The sequence below is a fragment of the Pan paniscus genome, chromosome 10 (genome assembly GCF_029289425.2).
Source record: "Pan paniscus chromosome 10, NHGRI_mPanPan1-v2.0_pri, whole genome shotgun sequence".
Lineage (NCBI taxonomy): Eukaryota > Metazoa > Chordata > Mammalia > Primates > Hominidae > Pan > Pan paniscus.
Window position 1 is genome coordinate 26,345,480 of NC_073259.2, and position 21,369 is coordinate 26,366,848.

A 21,369-nucleotide genomic window follows, 5' to 3' on the forward strand; every position below is an offset into this window, starting at 1 on the left:
CTAACTGGGTCCTCAGGTCATGGTCTCACAAAGCTGCCGTCAAGGGATCAGCTGGGACTAGGGTCTCATGTGAGTTTCAAAGTCTTCTTCCAAGCACACATGCTTAATGGCAAAATTCATTTCCTTGCAGCTGCAGAACCAATGGCAGCCTGTTCTTTCAGTGCCAGCAGGAGAATCTCTTTCTGACTCAGTGAAGTCCAAACCCTCTTTAAAAAGGCTTCCAGCTAATTAAGTCAGATCCAGCAAGTATAATCTTCCTTTTTGATGAACTTTTCAACTGATTTGAGGCCTTAATTATATTTGCCAAATCCCTTCACTTTCACCTATAATGTAACCTAATTATGGATGAAACACCCGGGCAGAGATCATGGGGCTGTCTTAGAATTCTTCCCAGACAATAGCGCAATGGGTATGTCTGATCCCTTCCTCCATGAGTGAGGGAGATGGCTAAATACTGATGGTTTCATTAGAATTTGACTCATTAATCTCAGCTTATAAAAAATATCTGGAATTTGTTTTTCAATGTTTTATACATAAAAATTTCCTTCTTTAACTTTTTTCTAGAATTGTTTATACAAGGTTAATAGCATAAATAAATTCGGAATTTTTTTGAAAATTATCTTGTAAATTTACTCTGCTGATTAGTTTCCTGAGACATTTCTTAAAACCAGCTTGTCACTTTTGTCCTTTGATCACCTGTTGGGTAAAAATCAAATTCCTTAGTGTGTGACAAACCAAATCTCTTATGTACTCACCAAATGTACCATGTTGTCTTAGCTGCTTGCTACTGACTTCTCCTCCAGCGTTTTATGCTAAAAAGTGGAAAGGAAGAAGGGAAGGAAGGGAAAAAGGCAGAGAGATGGTTACTGGATTAAGTTTGAATCCCTCCGGAAGTTTCAAGCAGGCCCCAGGCCCTAAGAATTCATTGATCAGTAACCCGTAATCTGCAGTCTTAGCTGGTCTGAGATAATATTCCATTTCTTGGAGGTTAAAGGTTATTTTAACCCTGGGAAGGTATAATAACTAGAGAAACATGAATAAATGAATTACTTTAAATATGAGAAACAAAGGTATAATAATAAATGCTTTCAACCTGTGTATTCTACTATTCCTGTTATTCCATCCTCTGCTTCTAATGTACATTTATTATTTACTTATTTATTTAGCATATTGCTTAGTATCTGCCTCCCTTCTTCCCACTCTTTCCCATCCTGTCAAGTATAAGGGCAAGGGTCATGATCTATTTTGATTACTGAGGTATTCAAGCATCCAGGACAAGTTATTGAATAAATACATAAATAATTGTGGTCTGTTCTTAGGATTTTTGAATCATTTAAGAAAAGTTAACATATTGGATTTGTAATTATATTGAGACTTTAAGGATCATTGTTTTGGTTTGGTTTCATTTTTGGGTTTTTTTGCTGTTTGAGCCTAACACAGATTGGAGGACATTTCCAAAGAGGAGGGTGTAAGGGGAGAATGGCTCTGTGTGTGTGGGTGTGTATGCATGTGTGCATGCATGTGTGTGCGCGTTTCTACATGCTGTATCGTGGCTAAGTGAGCAGACAGGATTGTCTGTCAGTATAGGCCTTCTGAGGGTGTAAACCCTCTAAGGAATAAATGCATCTGGAGAAATTCTACGTCCTGCAATTTTAACTCAAATTGGTTTCAAGAAGGACACAGAGATCTTCCCTCTGGAGAGTAGGTGCAGGCATTATTTCCTGCTCCCCCTTTAATTTTTCTGAGGAAACTGAGAATTAGAAAAATTAGTTGCAAGAGGGATAATATTTTTGGAATTTCGATACATCTTGCTTTGTGGGTGAACTAGATTTCTGTCTTTGCACCTTGTCCACCATGATTGCTTTAGGAGACTATAAATGTCACCTCAGAAAGGATATGAAAAGAGGATATGTAGAGGATATAAAAAAGAAGTCCCTTACAGGTGTTAGAAAGAAGTGGGATGTTTATCCTTCCGTGCCAGTGGACTGCAAAAAAGGAGACAGAAAAGAGAATTGGAGAGGCAAGTTTTTAGTATATGCATCCTGCTAAGAAAAGTCCAGAGAAGAGTCCAATTTTTCCCCATCACTGTTTGGAGCACTTGGGGAAAAAAGACCGTATTGGAAGACTCTTTGTTAATGTGTGAGGTGAGATAGTAGTGACAGTCTTGATCCTATGGGTTCTGAAAAGTTCTTTGAGCCTTGACAAGCAGACGTATTGGTGTTAAGAAGCCCAGGGAATTGGCAGAGGCCTGAAGATGCACAGAGGCTGTAGAGAAGGAAGGCACAACCAGGGGCAAATGGTCAGAACCAGAGGGTGTGCCAGAAAAATGTTCCAAAGACCCATGTGGACTGAGTGACACATCAGCTGGGAGGGGACCAGGCCATGCACGGAGGATCCAGAGGGCTCTGACATGCCTTTCCCTTGCTACCACACGATTATATCAGCCCCAGCCTCTGGGGAGAGAGAGCAAGCTGGGAAGATCCAGCATTGGGAAGAGAGGAATCTGGGAAGATCCAGAGGAAGCTTGGAAGATCCTCTGGGGAGAGAGAGGAAGCTGGGAAGATGCAAAAGTAAATGCATCATGGGGGAGCCCATTTAAAAGACAAGAGACTTTAGTACTGAATATTGGCAAGTATAAAAGAGTGCTGTCCATGCATTGGTACCCAGTGAGGTAGATGTTTATGAGGAAGAGTAGATCTATGACAGAAAACAGAGAAGCTGCATTTTCTTCAAATATTTGAAGTAGTATTTGAAGTTTTTATCCCTACTACCCCAGGTGCATACCCAAGCCCACTCAGGTGTGAGGGGGCATGGCTTCAACTGCAATCCAGATCCCTAGGGCAGGGCTTTTTCCAGTATACCCAAGCGTCCTGTTTTTGAATGTCAGCAAAGCTTACAAACTGTTGCCACATACAAACCAACACAGCCTCGGATAGTGGCCAAATTAATACGGATTCTTTTTTTTTTTTTTTTTTTGGAGACAGAGTCTCACTCTCACCCAGGCTGGAGTGCAGTGGGGCGATCTCGGTTCACTGCAAGCTCCGCCTCCCAGGTTCACGTCATTCTCCTGCCTCAGCCTCCCGAGTAGCTAGGACTACAGACACCCGCTACCATGCCCGGCTAATTTTTTTAGTAGAGACGGGGTTTTGCCGTGTTAGCCAGGATGGTGTCCATCTCCTGACCTCGTGATCCACCCGCCTCGGCCTCCCAAAGTGCTGGGATTACAGGCATGAGCCACCACGCCCGGCCTAATACGGATTCTGTAAGCTTTAGTGCAAGGGAGGCATTCAAGCTTGGGAAAGGAGGAAATCCATCTGACCTGAGTTCAGGAAGGGAAGGTGATGAGGGACCCTTGAGGGACACATGGGAGATGAGAAGATGTGCTCTTTCTCAGTGTCACTTCTAGTGTGGACTCATGGAGGTTAATCAGGTGCTCAATGCAAAAAAAAAAAAAAAAAGAATATGATTAGCTTCTATGAACTATGAACTCAGGTTGAGTAGGTTCTAGGTAGGCTTTTCCTCTGGGACTCACTCAACTCCATTTGTGTTCCCAAAGGTATCACAACAATAAGAACAGCCTGGATAGGAAGATTCAAAAGATGGTTTTCATATACCCGTTAAAAACTGGGGCTCCACCTCACCCATTTCTAAAGAGGAAAATGAAATCTGACAATAAAAGACTGATTAAAAAGCTAGAGGTGAGGAAGTAGAAATGAAATAATGAGATATTTTAGTCAGAAATGGACTCTAGCAATTTTAAGATAACAGAACATTTATGTAATGCAATTATATCTAGTACTATTATTAAAAAGTAAAAGAAACATTGCAATTATCTCAAGTATTTTAGAAGTGTAAAGCAACATACTAAATAACACACACCCTTAGTCCTTATATCTAGAATAAATATAGAGTATTTTGACTAAATTGTCAAGATGATTATCTCAGTTCTCCAGTTTACTTTTACCTACTTAGAGAGACTTGAATGCAGCACATGACAGCATGTGGCTCACTGCTACTTTCTGCTGCACAAATGCAGCATCAGTCATGATTATCCTCAAACCCAGGAAGGCTCCTTTGGATATAGTAATATCATGTTAATTCCAAATAAGATGCAGTTTTCCTCAAAAGTCCTCATCTATGAATGAGCTCCAGAGATTTTTAAGCAAGGGAGCAGGCGGGAAACGATATCCTTGTAATGGGTAAGGTGCCATCTCATGCAGAGAATAGAGATAGACCAGTTGGGTCTATGTCTAAGATTAAAATCTCCTGCCCATCCAAGTTGCTTCTACTTTGGAAAACTATTGGCAGAATTAAAATAATTTTTAAATCATTAAAATAAGTAATCCACCCCCTTTTCCATGTATGCACCCTATCAAAGATTTTTAAAAGGGTAAGGGGCTTACGTGGGGAAGAACATAGAAATGTAAAAGGTGGGAGTTGAGGGGAGGGTGGTGAGAGGAATAGGAGAAATTGAAATTATTTGACTCTGAGAGCCAAATACTATTTATGGGGAGAGTCTGTTGACACAACATCAACAGAATGTGCAGTTTGATTTTGAGTTCTCCAGGGCAGTGCTGGGTGTGTGCTATGCACATGTGTGCTCTCTCACCACTCCCCCCATGACCCACCATGTGCATTTGCTGGTTTAGGAGGAGGGCTTGGCCTTGTTTTAGAGAGAGGTTCACTGACTCACGCACAATTTGAACTCAAGACCTTGGTCTCATTGATTCTAGACCAGCTCACCCCTGTTTTGCTAGATAAAGATTGCATTAACCAGGTAATATTTTTCTCAAACATTACCAGGAGAGGAAACATCAAATTTAACACTGCCAACTTACTTCAATGTTTAACCTAAATCAATAATATAATTAACACATGTAAATAAATTACATTTTTGAGAACATGGTTGAGGATTTTAAAAAGATAGCTTTTCCATCCTAACCTTTTCCTATCCTCATTTGCAGGTAGCTTATTTGTCTGTGGCCCTCAGTGCATGCTGTGAACTGCTTTCCCTCCTGGTATGTTTCAGTAGCAGAATATTAAACCTTTGTTTTTAGGTCTGTGTTCTGGTTCAGGTTAGGGTTTGAGTTCATTTTTTGAAATAGCCACCTAGAGATTTCAAACCATGAAATCAGAGAATCTCACGAGCAAGTGGACATTGTTTGCCCTACTTCTTAATGTCTTATGCCCTCTGGTGGTAAAATCAGGTGACCTCCTATATTTTTCTTTGAATTCTCCAAAGCAAAATATTTCATTAAAATAAAACAAGACGGGTCTCTCCCTTTCTCTGCCATTGTGGTGTATGCGGTTGACTCCATTCCTCACTATGTCTGCTCGCAAGGTTTTCAGTATCAAGCGATTTCTGGCCAAGAAACAAAAGCAAAATCATCCCATTCCCTAGTGGAATCAGATGAAAACTGGTAATAAGAGCACCTACGACTCCAAGAGGAGACATTGGAGAAGACTCAGCTGGGTCTGTAAGGACTTAGACATGAGATGGCACTCAGATTCATGCTGTACTGGGGTCACTGGCATCTTACCATATCAACTTGGAAACGTTGCCACTGTCTGTACTGTGGGACATGTTTTAATGAAAAAATGGTTTATCTTTGTTTCTGTGCCCTGCTCTACGTTGGTTCAGTAACAAGTATGTGAGGACTTTTGTTTGAAAAAAAAGTTAAGACAGCATTCATCATGATTAGCAAGTTATTGAAAATGTATATATACACACACATATATATACATTATATGTGTGTGTGTATGTATGTGCAAGTATATATGTGTGTGTATGTGTGTGCTCTGGTTTGACACTAGGAGTGTGAGGTAACTATTGAGTAGTGATGAGTCTTGTGGTCTATAAAATAGGCCTATCCTTTATAGAGTAAGGATGCCAGGCCTTTATACCTAGGCTTTTTGAATAGAAATGAAGTTCCCTAAATCTAGAAAAACATGTATCTGTACATAAAATTTGACTCTAAGATGCTCAAATTCACTGAGGTAAAATTATAACTAGGATTAATTTATAAAAAAATTACTTCATTACCCAGGTCATATCCTCTGAAAATATGAACAATAGCAGAAAAAAAATAAAACAATGGGTCAGAGCAAAGGAACATATTGATCTGGGGGAGAATTTATGGAATAAATATGTTTTTCCATGTGTATTTTTTAAGAATGTATTTAACTTTTTTTTTTTAAGAGACAAGGCCTTGTTCTGTGGCCTAGTCTGGAGTGCGTTAGTGCAATCACAGCTCACTGCAGTCTGAAACTCCTGGGCTCAAGCAATCCACCCATCTCAGCCTTCTCAAATCTGGGACTTACAGGTGTGCACCACGATGCCTGGTTAGTTTTTTATTTTTATTTCTATAGAGATAGGGTCTCACTATGTTGTCCAGGCTGGTCTTGAACTCCTGACCTCAAGCTATTCTCCATCCTCTGACCTTAGCCTCCCAAAATGCTGAGATTACAGGCATGAGTCACTGCATGTGGCCAACATTTTTATTTTGAGAAGAAAATGTATTTTGAGAGGGTGTTAAGTCATCTCTTTTAAAATGAAGTTTTGTAATCATAGGTAGAAATGTTTTTAAATACCTTTTCTTTCTTTTTAATATTTTTATTACCTTTTTATTTTGAAATAATTTCAGACTAAAAAAAGTTGCCAGTACACAGAACTCCCATATACATTTTACCAAACTTCTCCCAGTGTTAATATTTTACTTTACCACAGTATAATTTTCAAAATCAAGAAACTAACATTGATATTATGCTATTAACTAACCCCAGACCTTATTCAACATTTGCCAATTATCACATTAATGCCTATTTTATAGCCAAGATCCAGATCATGATTAAGGTAATAATGATTAAATTCAGCTTACACATATTTAGTAAGACTACCACAGAAGCGATATTGTGGGCTTCTCAGTACATATATCATGGGTCCTTTTTGTTGAATACTTCTTATTATTGGTGATGTTAGCCTTCAACACTTGGTTAAGGTAGTGTCTGCCAGACTGCTCCACTGTAAAGGAACTGTTTTTACTTTTGTATTTAATAAGGACTTCGTAGAGAGAGACTTTAGGACTATGTAAATATCCTGTTTCTTATATATTGCCCCACTCATCGCCAACTAGTGATTTTTTTTACTTTAATAATTTATTTGACACTCGTTAATTATAATTCTACTGTAAAGAAGAGCTTTCCCTTCTCTCCCATTTGCTAGTTATTTCATTATTGAATTATATCAGTATGCAGTCATGAATACTTATTTTATTCTATATGCTATACTCCATTATTACCATAATTTACTTTGTTCTTCAAATTGGCTCACAATTGACCACTGGGGGCCCCTTCAAGTTGGCTTCTGTGTCCTTTCAACATGTGTCCACCATTTTGTTCTTACTGCTTCTTTTCTTTCTGGCACAAGATGTTCCAGGATAATCTTACACAGTACTTTCCCTGCCCCAGCCATGAGCTCAGTCATTTCTCAAGGATCCTTGGTTTCTTTTATTAAATAATGTCATCTAGAAAGCAAGATCTAGGTGCTCTTTGTGTTCATTGCTACTGGTGTCATAACTTTTAGGCCCTCTCATCAGACAAAGCTAGATAAAAATCTGTTTATAATAAACGTGTACATACACATAATCTAAGTCTCTATCTCTGTATCATCTATTATCTATCTATCATTTATCTATCACCACGAGTTCATACATTTGATTCCTATTTATATCTATCTATCTATCTTATCTATTATCTATTATCTATCATCTATCTATCACCATCAGTTCATACCAATACATTTGATTTCAGTCCAGTATTACAGTGTTAATTCTAGCCTTCCTCCTTTCCTTACTAGTAACTCATTTCTCTAAAAGTAAGAAATCTCCCTCTTGTTATCCAAATATTATTTACTTATTTGCACAATCCTAAAATAAACATTAACTGGGTTTATAATTACTAACCAATGCCTCTTTGGGGCTGGGGAGCTTGCAAACTAGTGTACAATGTTTGTGTACATTCCTGTTGGTCTTTGGTCTTAGAGTATATAATATGTACATTGTATTAATAATACATGTATATAATAATACATTGGGTTTCAAAGTTGTCTTCAGTTCATTCTTTTCTTCCTCATCCCCTTCAGTGTGGTTTGTAATTGAGTTAGGCTCATTTGTTATTGTTTGTATTGAATTTTGGGTCTCCCTTCACCCTGCTTGATTTTAGTCATTTATTTATATTTTTGGTAATGAAACATTACCATGGTTTCTAAAAGTCAGAACTGTAGAAAGAGTTATACTCAGAGAAGTGTTCCTTTCCCACCCCCATCATCCCTTGCACCCCAACTCCTTCCTGTTATCCCTGTATATAAGCAATCTTAGTTCCTGGGTTAACCTTTTTGTGGTTTTCTTTCTTTTTCTTTTTCCTTTTTTTTTTTTTTTTTTGGTCTCTCTTTCATAGAAGTTGACACATAATAGATATTCTTTTGCACTTTGTCTTTTTTCTTTTTCACTTAAGAAAAACCTATTTGGATTGTGTTCTGAAAAACAATCCAAATAGGTTCACAGGAATCCTTTTCTATTTTATTTTCTCTTAGAGCCTGTAGAGGTACACAATTTAACTACTCTCTTGTGTTCAGATATTTACATTGTTTCCAATATTTTGCAATAACAACAATGTCACAATTAATAACCCTGTGCAAATATATTTTTGCCTTATCGGAGGTGTATCTTCTGGGTAAATTCCTAGAAGTGGAATTGCTGAATTAAAAAATAAGTGTATGTGTAGTTTCTTAGGCATTACCAAATTTCCCTCTATAAAGCTTGTACCACTTGACATTGTCACCAGCAATGTGTGAGGGTATCTCTTTCCCTACAGATGACTGCCATATTTTTAATTTTTTTGCCAATCTGATAGGTGAAAAATAATATTCCTATAAAGTTTTAAGTTGTATTTCACTAGTTATGAATATTAAACATTTTTTGCTATCTTACAAGGTTTTTTATATATCTTTTTGTGAATTGTCTACTCTTGTTTCTTTATCTAGTTCAATATTTTTTAAAAATCCCTTCTCTTTCAATTTTAGGAGTTTTTAATATATTAGCAGAATATATACTTTATTATAGAAAGATTAATGTTGCAAGCATTTTTTTAAAGTTTGTTTGTTGTTTGACTTTGTTTATGGTGTTTTTGCCATGCATTAAAATTTTTATTTTTATGTGGCCACTCGTCAATCTTTTTTTTTTAATTGCCTCTGGATTTTGAGTCATGGTTAGAAAATCTTTCCCTATACCAACGTTAAATAGAAATTCACCCATGTTTTCTTCTGCTATTTAAAAAAATTTTTTTGTGTTTTACATTTATATTATATCTCTTTTTCATTGGGTCTTTATGCTTGTATATGGTGTGAGATATGGATCTAAACTTATTTCATTCCCAATAGCTATCCAGTTGTCCCAGAACCATCTATTAAAATTTTCTTGCCCCAGCAATTTTGTGATGTCACTTATCATATACTAAATTTCCATATGTACTTGAGTCGATTTCTGGGCATTCTAATTTATTCTATCAGTTCGTTTGCCTAGTCATGCACCTGCATCCCACACTCTTAATTATGAAGACTTTATAGTATGTTTTAATGTGTGATAGGGCTAGTTCTTCCTCCTAGTTTTTCTTTTTAAGTGTTTTCTTGGCTCTTCTTCAGTGTTTTATGTCTTTCAGAAATGCTTTCCTCATACAGTTTTTGCACATTTCCTTTTAAGTTTATTTAAGTGTTTCATGTTCTTTGTTGTTATTATAAATGAGGGTTTTTCTGTTATTACATCTCCTAAATAATCATTGTTTATGTATATAAAATAGTAAGTTATCTATGTAATGTTTTTATCCTGCTATTTTATATTATAATAACTTATCTTATTGTTTTAGTTAATGCCTTTTCTTAACTTGAACCAGAAATACATTTTTATTGTGTTAAGCCTCTGAGATTTGATTTATTTCTTATAGTAGTTAGCTGAGTCTGACAAATAAAAGATAGAAATAACTTTATTACCATCATAAAGTAAAGATATTAAGAGCAGAAATATTGACAAGTTTGCCTAAGGTCATAGAATGAGCAATGGACAACACTGGTTTTTAAATCAATATCCTATGTTATTAACCACTGCATATTACCCTCTCCTCAAGGTGTGAGTTCCTGAGCTTTTCTGCTAGCTTCCATTTGAAAGAGAGAAACCAAGTTCATTCTCCATCCTTCTTTGTCTACTTGCAGTTCTGTTATTCATTGTAGGGAAATGAGTGGGAGCAGAAGGCAGACTGCTAGATGAATAATAGCATGGAGGGACACACAGCTACATAGATTTAAGAGAGTGTGAACTCATTGTACTTTATAGGCATAGAAAACTATACAAGATTTTGTAGTTATAAAAATAACAAAATCTCAGCTCTGATTCACCATTCAATTTGTTCTCACTATACAACAAGTATGATCTTTTAAGAATGAAACTAGTTAGATGGCATTCTCTTTGTTTAAATCTTTCAATGGATTCACATTTGTATCAGAATAAAGACAAAACTCATTCACATGGCCTCTGCTTTACTATCCAGGCTCAGCTCCATGCCTTGTACTAATTGCTATCATACGGTATTTTGATCACTTACTTACTGCCCTGTCTTGTAAACTCTTCAGGACAGAGACTTTTTAAATTTTGGATTCCAGATTCTGGTACCATGCCTAACACATAGTAGGCACTAAATATATGTTCATTGAGTGAGTGAAGGAGTTAATGAATAAATATTGTTTTCCTACCTTTTTTGATTTCATGGAATATGCTTATCTCTTCTTTAGAATATTTTCTTCTTCCCTGCATGAGGAATGAGCTTTCTGTATCCTTAAGATTGCCACCATCATCAGCTGTGAGCTGTCATGAACTTTTCAAACTCTGAAGAGAAATGTCAAATGAGTGATCTGAGATTCTTGTTTTAAAGAAAATAATCAGCTGATATATTTCTTCCTACCACTTATATTTTCTACTCTTTATGGAAATCATTTTGCATTTGTTAGGATAAATAATCCTCAGTCTTTTGTAAAAGGCAAACTGAAAGTTTTATTTGAATATCTCACCCTGCCATTTCTTTTCTTTTCTTTTTTTTTTTTTTTTTTTTTGGAGACCGAGTCTCACTCTGTCACCCAGGCTGGAGTGCAGTGGCGCAATCTTGGCTCACTGCAACCTCTGCCTCCCAGGTTCAAGTGATTCTCCTGACTCAGCCTTCCAAATAGCTGGGAATACAGGCACGTGACACCATGCCTGGCTAATTTTTTGTATTTTTAGGAGAGACAGGGTTTCACCATGTTATTCAGGATGGTCTCGATCTCCTGACCTCATAATCTGCCTGCCTCGGCCTCCCAAAGTTCTAAGATTACAGGCGTGAGCCACAGTGCGCGGCCCTTTTTTTTTGAAATGGAGTCTCACTCTGTCACCAGGCTGGAGTGCAGTGGCACAATCTCAGCTCACTGCAGCCTCTGCTTCCTGGGTTCAAGCGATTCTCCTGCCTCAGCCTCCTGAGTAGCTGGGACTATAGGCACGCGCCACCATGCCCAGCTAGTTTTTGTATTTTTTTAGAGACAGGGTTTCACCATGTTGGCCAGGATGGTCTCGATCTCTTGACCTCATGATCTCCCACCTTGGCCTCCCAAAGTGCTGGGATTACAGACGTGAGCCACCACTCTCAGCCCACCCTGCCATTTCTAAAAGGCACTTTCTCTCAAAAGCCTGGTCCAACCCTGGCAATAAAGATTTTCTAAGTATCATATGTAGTCTCTAAACTAGTTTTCTTGACATTTGATAGTAATAAAAGTAATTGTTTATTGAGCTTCATCTGTGTATTAAGACACTCTTGTAAGCATATTATATACAATTTATGAAACATATTAGTTTCACTACTTTCTGGATGAGGAAACTGAGGCATAAAGAGGTTAGGTAACTTGCCTAAGTTTCTTTAAACACAGCCAATAATAAAATGAACTGAGATTGGAATTCAGGGAAGCCAATTCCAGGGTCCATACTTTAAATCTGCAGTGGATCACTTTCATCACTTATGATGCTTCATCTTACTGCACCTCCTAGAACATGTAATGTTGTTTGTGTGCTTCATGTACATCTATTTCATCATCCAGATAAGTTCCCTAGATGTTCTTTTTGGAGGAGTGTCTTATTTCTTCAGCCTTACAATGTTTAGAATAGCGGCAGACATATTGTGGGTCCATTTCATACACAATTGCTAAATTGCTTTGAAAGCTGTATTTAAATTCTCCCCCTAGTTTTAGGTAATTGTATATAGGGGTTTTACCAAGTTAGGATAAAGCAGCATATTTAAAAAATCTCCGTATTTGTTTACTCAAGAAATAAGTGTAGGATTGTGATTATAATAGATGTAATAGGAACTCAGGAGGGGTAGGAGATCCCCACAACATCATCCACCTACTGTCCTTCCTTTCTGTACCTCCATATGGATATAACGATGCGTTGATGGATATGAATGAAACTGGGCATTCTGTGACTTATTGATTTGAACCAACACTGGTTAATAAAGCATTCATTTAACTCATTCTCTGTTATAGCTCCCTCTACTGAGGGCCATGGCTCTTCTCTGAAGGAGGGGCAGGAAGCTTGTTGTCACTGTATGAAGGTGCAACTGAGTTCTTTAGCCAAAGGACAACCCCAGTTCAACCTGTGTACAACAACTCTCCTGTGATGATGACTGCCGTCCTCTACTGACATGCCTCCCAATGCTTGGAAGGTTAAATTATTCCCCATGCCACAATGAGTGGGGTTTTTGGGGGAACATGATGGTACTAACCATCAACCTTAAGAAAATAATAACTTGTTATTACTGAGACCCTCTGCCCTTTATGCAAATAAACCACAGCAGGCTACCATTTAGACATGCTTGTACATGTCTAAATTTACTAAACATATGTTTAAGAAATATATGTGGAAAGTTACAATTCTGTTATTTTCCCAAACCTATGTTCAACTCAGAAAGAGTTTGCAAAAAGAAAAATAAAAGGAAAGTCCAAAGAAAAGTAACTGAATATATTAAATTTCTTTATCAAGCCTCCATACTATAAGACTATGTCTTCTTAGAACTTTGTTACATTATCTTTTTTATTAATAAGTGCCTTTTGTTGTAATCATTTTAGGTCATAAAAATAATATATGTTCATGGTAGAACTATTGGAAAATCAGAAATATATTTTTAAGTGTTTAATAATTCATGATCTCTTCACTGGAAGATATTCACTGTTAGTATTTTGGTATATTTGTTTTATCTAGATAGATTGATGATAAATAGATTGAAAGATAGAGATGGAACTGTTTTTGATATGCATATATACATATAGTTTATTTCCACTGACTGAGCTTTATCTCATGAACATTTTTCAGATCACTTAATATTCCTCAATGACCTTTTATAAATGGTTTAGGATGTGTATTTTATAACTATATAGTGTTCTATTTAATGATCTGACAGAGTTAGATATTTTGATGCTTTCACTGAGATGAATGCCAGATTGCTCTTCTAAATCCTGTCCGAGTGAAAGAAGAAAGTACATCATGAACTGCATAAAAAACAGAGGGTGATTTTCTAAAGAAACAGAGGAACTTTCATCTGCCCAATGAAATTCAGAAATTAAAAAATAAAGAAAAAGAAATTCTTTTCTGTAAAAAGCCCCAGAACCTTGATGCTTATCAGAGATTTATCAAAGTGATTCGAGCCTAATGGGGACCTGTTTGTGTCTGAAATCCCTCAGCACTGCTCAAGGACAGGAAAGTGACAAGAGGACATATTTCTCAGATTTTCGGCTACTTCATTTTCTTAAGTCAAGCTGCAAATATCACAAATATAATTTTGCATGCAGTATTTTGGCTGTTCATGGTGGTTATCAACTGGTGGGAGGACCAAAGGGAAAGAAAATGGGATACGAAATCAAGGGATGTTTTCTGAACCTTAAAGTTGGCACAGTGATATTATCTCTACTTTTGCAAACAATTTACCTTTCTTTGTTACTGTGCAAAGTCAACACTTGCTTTGAGATATATTTACTCAAAGAAAAACAGTGTCTAATTTGGTAACCAAAATACCATAAACTGAAAGGAATTAGATTAGTCCTAAAAGGAACTAGACTGGGCTATGCAGCAAGAGAAATAAAGATTTTACTTCAGTATTCTGTACAATGGAGCATAAAAGGCTTTTATAGCATGTAAACGTACATTAAAATAGTATACCTATCAAATTGAAAAGGATTAAAATGTTGCACGTGGGCAAGGATGTAGAGAATTGGAAGCTGTCACTGTTAGAAAAGGACAGAGCAGTTATATAATACCTTCCAAAACTAACAGTGTATGTGTCCTCCAATGGCTCCTAGGTAAGCTTTGACCTATGTGGAGGAAACGTGTGAGAGGGCTATGTTGCAACATTATTCGAGATAGAAAGATCTTTTAAACAACCCAAGATTCCACTAACAAGAAAATAGATTGATAAATTTTGGAATAATGATTCAGTGGAATACTATGTAGCAGTGAAAATAATGTGTATCAACATGGATAAACCTCAACAATTTAATGGTGAATTACCAAAGCAAGATATTAAAAGAAATGCAAAGTATGATACCATTCATATAACATCTAGGGACACAAAACAATACTCAATATTATTTGTAGGTGTCTATGGAGCATAAATACAGAAACATCACGGGAAGATAAACATCAAATTCAAAATGTGTTTACTCCTGGATACAGAGACAGAGAGAAAGAGAAAGAGAGAGAGAGGAAGAGAATTGGCTTGAAAGGAGTACATAATTAGCGTCAACTTTAACCTTTCTTTCCTTGTGAAAAATCTGAAATAACTATGAGAAAATAACTAAGAGCAATAACATGTAACAAAGCTGGATGACAAGCATATGGGCACTTATTATTTCATTCTAGATAATTTTCTCTATCCTCGAGCTATTTCATTTAAAACAAACTTTTCAAGGTCACAGAGCTAAGAGATGGCAGAATTTGTTTGGTTTTGTATTAGGAAGTCTTGTTTTTTGAACCTGTTTAAGAGACTTCCAGCTATTTAAAAGAGAGGAGTCATGTGAAGGCATAGTTGCAGTACGAAGTACTGACTGAGACCTCCCTGGTGCGGAGAAGCCAAAGAGCCTTGGCAAAACTTCTGGGTTTAACATGGCCCATCTTGCTGGCTTTCCTTTGAAGATGCTTTGCCCATTGGATCAGCAGTCTTAGCTACTAAAACTTTCCCACAAGTGATCTTATTATCCTCATTCATTAAGGTGGCAAGAAACAAGATTTTCTCTAGCACTCACATGTGCATCGGGGGTCTATCTGGATCTAGCCACAGTTGAGCATCCCCTGGTCTCCTGAGTGTGCCCTGCGAACTGCTACCCCTCATCTCTACCTTCTTAGGTTCTGCCCATTTTCTAGAGTCAGCTACACCTCTCAACCCCACGGGGGCTTTCCCAGATGCTCCAACCCTATGCAGTCGCTTCCTTTTCAGAACCATTATAGCAGCTCATCTGCCACTTAGCATGTGCCGTCTTTTATTTCAGGTCTTCTTAAAACCTAATAATCAATACACTTTAAAGCTAGGAGCAGTTTTACAGAACACATAATCCAATTTCCTCTTTTTGCTAATGAGAAAATGGAAACCTAGAGATACTTGGTAAATAATAGAACCAAGTCTAGACTCCATCCCTCCTTTGCCATTATCTGGTATCATTTTACTGTGATATGTGTGTGTCCTGAGAGGATGTCAGGTTCTTTCTGGACAGCAACTTGTTTGAAACTATACCATGTGCATATTGGATCTTTAATAGCCATATGCACATGGTGACATGGTGCTTCACCACACCACATAGGGCAGGTGGAAGATAAATAATTTCTTGTGTAGAACAGAGTTTAAAGTTTAAAAAAAATTATTTATGTAGCGGTGGCTCATGCCTGTAATCCCAGCACTTTGAGAGGCCGAGGCGGGCGGATCACGAGGTCAGGAGTTTGAGACCAGCTTGGCCAACATAGGGAAGCCCCATCTCTACTAAAAATATAAAAAATTAGCTGGGCATGGTGACAGGCACCTGTAATCCCAGCCATTGGGAGGCTGAGGCCGGAGAATCACTTGAAGTCAGGAGGCGGAGGTTGCAGTGAGCCGAGATCGCGCTACTGCACTCCAGCCCGGTCGACAGTGCGAGACTCCATCTCAAAAAAAAAAAAGTATTAATGTATTTCAAACCCTTAGGTGTATAAAGTTTCCTTTAAAAAAGGATTAGAAAGCTTCTATTGGTCATATAAGATGTTCAGATGTTTCTATTTTTGTTACTACAAGCAAAACAAAGTTAATCGCTCTTAACTTTGTTCCCTTAATTCATTGCTAAAGGTGAGCTCAGAGAGGATTTATATGGACCAGTTCTGACCATTGTAGGTTAAAGACATTTCTTTGAATTTCAGCTGAGAAACATTCTCCCATGCAGCCCTTTTACCAGTTAAGTTGAAAAGCTTAACTTTGTAGATATTGTTTTTAGTTTCATTTCAGAAAAAAAGAACATTAAGATGTCAATTTAATCAGCAAAATTATTTACATGATTTAACTTAATTTGGCAATATGGCTGGGAAAATACAGAACAAAACAAAAGCAAATGTAAGAATACATACTTGGAACTGAACCAGTAGTGTTAGCAGTAATTATGCAATTAGTAGTTTTAATTACAATTAAAAAATCACCCTAAATTATCCAAGACCTATGATATGTGACATGGCACTCATCACCTTGAACGACTTCTCTGAATTCATTTTAAAACTGAGTACGGCGCCCATGGCATTTTCTTCCCAACTCATCCACCTGTGACCATGTTAAGAAGAAATTCCCTAGAATAGTTCAATCAAAGCTTACTGTGAACACTCTCACAACTTAATCGATGTTCTACATGTTCATTTCAAGGTTATTCTGAGATCTCAGGAAGGGTTTGTGAACTTCCTGAAATAGAAGAAGTCTCAGAGGAATTCATCCCCCTGAGCTCAGTGGAGATATTCCAGCCATGCGGGTCTCCTTCCTCCTCTCCACCCTAGCCTTCCTCCTTCTTCCTCCCTCACAGCAGAGATATGACAAACACCACCCACTTACAGTTGGTTCTCCTAATTCCACCCACAGGAGCTAAAAACCTAAAGAAAACACATTTATTTGTTTAAAAATGTAATTTACAAACAGCATTTTCATGAAAAATGTTCTCACCCTTGTTGTGCTAGTTCGTTGTATCTTTTTCTTCCAGGCTTATTCCTTCCCAAATGACTACAGTTTTTGCTGGCATTTCTCTGAAAGTATACTTGAGATCTCTTTAAGAGTCAGAAAAGCTACCTGAAATTGCAGGCAGCTTCCTGTTGGGCTCACATTTTGCAGAATCCACGCTTGGTGTGCAGAAGGTGGGCAAGGTGTTTGAAAAAACAGGAAGCACCTGTGAATGTGTGAATTTATTTCTGGAAGCAGAAGGCTCCCTCTGAGATGGCTCTAGATGCTTCCTGCTGTTCCACCTATGAGCATTTTGCAAGGCCTTTCAGTACTTTGGGGCTATGAACAGGCTTCCGAATGGCAGGATTATTTGGAAAATCTGGGACACGGTGGAAATTCTGTTTTTTTTCATGCAACTTTTCTGTTTTTTTCATGCAACTTTTTTCATGCAACTTTCTTTTTGGGGGATATTGGTTGATATGCGTGGAAATGAAGGTAGACTTTTAATTGCAATGGGGAAGTTAAAACCAAATGAGAATTAGAGATGTATGTAGCTTTATAAGTGATTTTGCTTTCATAAGATCATGTTTGTACTCATTGATTCCTTTACTCAGTAAACAGTATTGAGTGCAAGGCACTGAGATACTCCCTAGGAATCCACTGGGGACAAAACAGTGGTTGTGTGAAGTTTCAGTCCCCTGTTTCAGTCCCAAAATCACCTACAAGAAAGTGTTGTATTTCAAATTTGCATTTTTATATTTGCACGTGTCTGTATGATTTAGTGATGTGTTTAATTGAAATGCTACTGAAATAAGTCTCCTCCTCTGTATGAGGTACTCTAAACTACTGTTGGTGGCTGGCTATTCCAGCTTGGGCAGCCCCTGCCTGCCTTTTCAGGTCATGCATTTGGTGACATTAGTGGCTAATTAGGTTAATCCTGTTCCTTGACTGGAGAGACCACAGCTAATTGCTATCCTGTAAATACACTCTTGGCTGTAGATAAACTGGACTGCAACATGTGTCTGGATTATTGAAGACCTATTACCAGTCTTTGAGGTAAAAGTGTCAACAGCTTCTGTTCTACAGTTTTCAGTAGCTTTATTTTCGTATCTGAGCAAAATCTGGCACAGAGTAAAGAATACAGCTCCCTCCCTCTTTTATATGTGTGTGGCCTCAACAAGTCACGTTGCAGCCAGTTTGAAAATCTCCAAGTAAACAGTGCTGACTTGTTGGTAGACTACGCTGGAGAAAATGCAGAGGGGCTGGGGAGAAAGAAACCTGGGTCTAAAGTTTAGCTCTGCCACTTACTAGCTATGTGAACTTGGGCAAGTCATTTAGCATTTCTCCAAGACCACCTTTTTTTCATGTGAATGGAAATAATTCTCATACTTACCCAAGCAAGTATCATGAGGACAAATTATATAAAGTTTATAGAACATTATATAATATACATCCCCAGGTTCTAGAGATGGATTAGGGTTTGAGCCAAGAGGCATGGGTTTGATCTTGGAAAGGTCACCCTGGCCCTCTGTGCCCAAGACACCTCTAGCATAAAGATTGAACATGTCCTGTATTGGGCTCCTATGGATTTACTGAGCACCCATATATGGTAGTCACTGAGCCAGAGACTATTGACACAGATAGAAATGTCGGGTTCCTGTCCTCAACACAAATGAGGATCCTCTATTTTATATCTGTTATTGGAAAAGGAGAGGGAAGATTTTCTAAGGTTAGAATGAAATTCTAAAGTAATTAACTGACTGCCAATCATTGTTAAAGGGCACTTTCCATATTGTGTTATCAGGAGCACTGGCAGGCACGGGCAGACCAAGGCCTTGACTGGCTCTTCCACTTCTTAGATGGGTGACTTTGGGCAAGATACTTCGTTTTGCTAAATCTCAGTGTTTTTTGCAAAATGTGGGCAATAGGAGCACGTTCCTCACTTGGTTCTTGAGAAAATTAATTGAATTAATAGGAGAGAAAGAGAAAGAGGGAAAGAGAGAGAGAGAGAGATTTTCTGTCTCCAACATATGCAAATTCTATTTGCATATGTTGATACATTAGTCTGTTTTCCCACTGCTATAAACACCCAAGACTGGGTAATTTAAAAGGAAAGAGGTTTAATTGACTCACAGTTCCACATAGCTGGGGAGGACTCAGTAAATCTACAATCACGGTGGAAGGAGAAGGGGAAGCAAGCACCTTCTTCACAAGGCAGCAGGAAAGAGAGAGAGAGAGTGAAGGGGGAAGAGTCCCTTATAAAACCATTAGATCTTGTGAGAACTCACTCACTATCAGGAGAACAGCATGGGGAAACCGCCCCCATGATCCAGTCATCTCCCACTAAGTCCCTCCCCGACATGTGTCAGTCAGTATATTAGGCATTGGAGTTACAAGACAAAAGAAAATTCTGGACTTCAGTTGAATTACAAAGGAAAGCACGAATAAGCAAATTGATTAGTACATGATGAATGTTATAAGGAAAGCCTGGAAAAGGTCTCAAGAACAAGAGGAGAAATTTTACTATTCTACCTGGAGGAGGTAAAGTGTTAAGAATTTATGATTAAAGGTGTTCCTAAAGGTGGACCTCAGAGGCCAAAAAAAAAAAAAAAAAAAAAAAAAAAAAAAGGGTAATCAAGCTGTCCTCTTATCTAGTATCCCATGGGAAACACTGACCAAACAGGAGGGATTTCAGGACATCATTTCCTAGTCAATGACATCTGGGATTTTCTCAAGTTCTGTAAAAGCAGCAGTAACTCAGCAACAGACAAGTGGTTGAGATGAAACAGGCATGCTTGGGTTTGGACAACCTCGTGCTTTATAAACTATGAGCCAAACTATTTTTCTGATTTCTCTTGGTTTCAGGTTTCTCACATATAAAGTGAAGACAGTGGTGCCATACTTTCAGGTTATTGTGGGATAGAAGATAATATGCCTGACACACAGTAGGCACCCAGTATGTGTTAATGAATGTTTCATCTGTAAGATAAAAGTTGTCTTGTCAGAGAATATAAAGGGTTTTCTAAAATTTGTGTTTTATTAGTTTTTTAAAATTTGTTTTGCTTGTAAAGACAAATCTCTCACCAATGCATGTGATTTCACCTCCTCTTATCTCCTTTGGACTCTACTATGCATACATTTCCTTTATTTAATTTTCAACCAGGCTTATGACTAGTAGGTAGTAGCACAGTGATCCTGCCTTTACTTCCCCTCCGCCATCTCATTCCCTTCACACTTCAAAATTAGTTGGGGGTTGTTAGGGGCTGAATTGTGTCCCACCTCCTGCCCTGCAAATTTATATGCTAAAGTCTGTGTTGGTCAGCGTTCTCCAGAGAAACAGAAGCAATAAGATATAGATTAAAATATAGATATATAAAAACAGCTTTATTATGAGGACTTGGCTTGCGTGATTATGAAGGATAAGAAATCTCACCATCTGCCATCTGCAAGCTGAAGGCCCAGAAAGCTAATGGTATAGTTCCAATTCAAGCCCACAGGCCAGAGAACCAGGACAGCCAATGGTGTAAGTTCCAATTTGAGTTAGAAGGCCCAGAAACTAGGAGCACTGATGTCCAAGGGCAGGAGAAGATGGATGTCCCAGTGGATTGGATGCCCAATCACACTGGGGAAAGTGGTTCTTCTTTGCTCAGTTTATGAATTCAAATGTTGATCTCTTCCAAAAATACCATCATGAACACAACCAGAAATAAATTTTCCAGCTACCTGGGCATCCCTTAGCTCAGCCAAGTTGACACATAAAATTAGCCATCACAAGTTTTTAACACCTGTGCCTCTGAATGTGACCTTATTTGGAAATAGGATCATCAGATATGTAATTATATTAAGGTCATACTGGAGTATGGAGGACTCCTAATCCAATATGACTGGTGTCCCTACATAAAGGGTAATGAGGATGCAGACACACATGCAGGAAGAATGCCATGGAAAGATAAAGGCAGTGACTGGAGCGATGTGTCTATAAGCCAAAGAATGTCAAGCTGGGCCAGGCCAAGGTAGCTCATGCCTGTAATCCCAGAACTTTGGGAGGCTGAGGCAGGAGGATCACTTCCACCCATGAGTTTAAGACCAGTGAAG

General features: G+C 37.9%; 1 long non-coding RNA gene across 2 annotated transcripts in view; it reads right to left on the minus strand.

The window, feature by feature from the left end:
• Nucleotides 1-21,369, minus strand: part of LOC103785659 (uncharacterized) — a 147,916-nt gene that overhangs the window by 26,909 nt on the left and 99,638 nt on the right. The window contains exons 1-3 of one of the 2 annotated variants that reach the window (XR_004665638.3): nucleotides 17,281-17,439; nucleotides 10,799-10,931; nucleotides 756-812 (exon numbers count right to left, since the gene is read on the minus strand). This is a non-coding gene — a long non-coding RNA (uncharacterized LOC103785659). Of the gene's footprint in view, nucleotides 1-755; nucleotides 813-10,798; nucleotides 10,932-17,280; nucleotides 17,440-21,369 lie in introns of those variants that run through there. The other variant, XR_010108816.1, reaches the window with a different exon arrangement.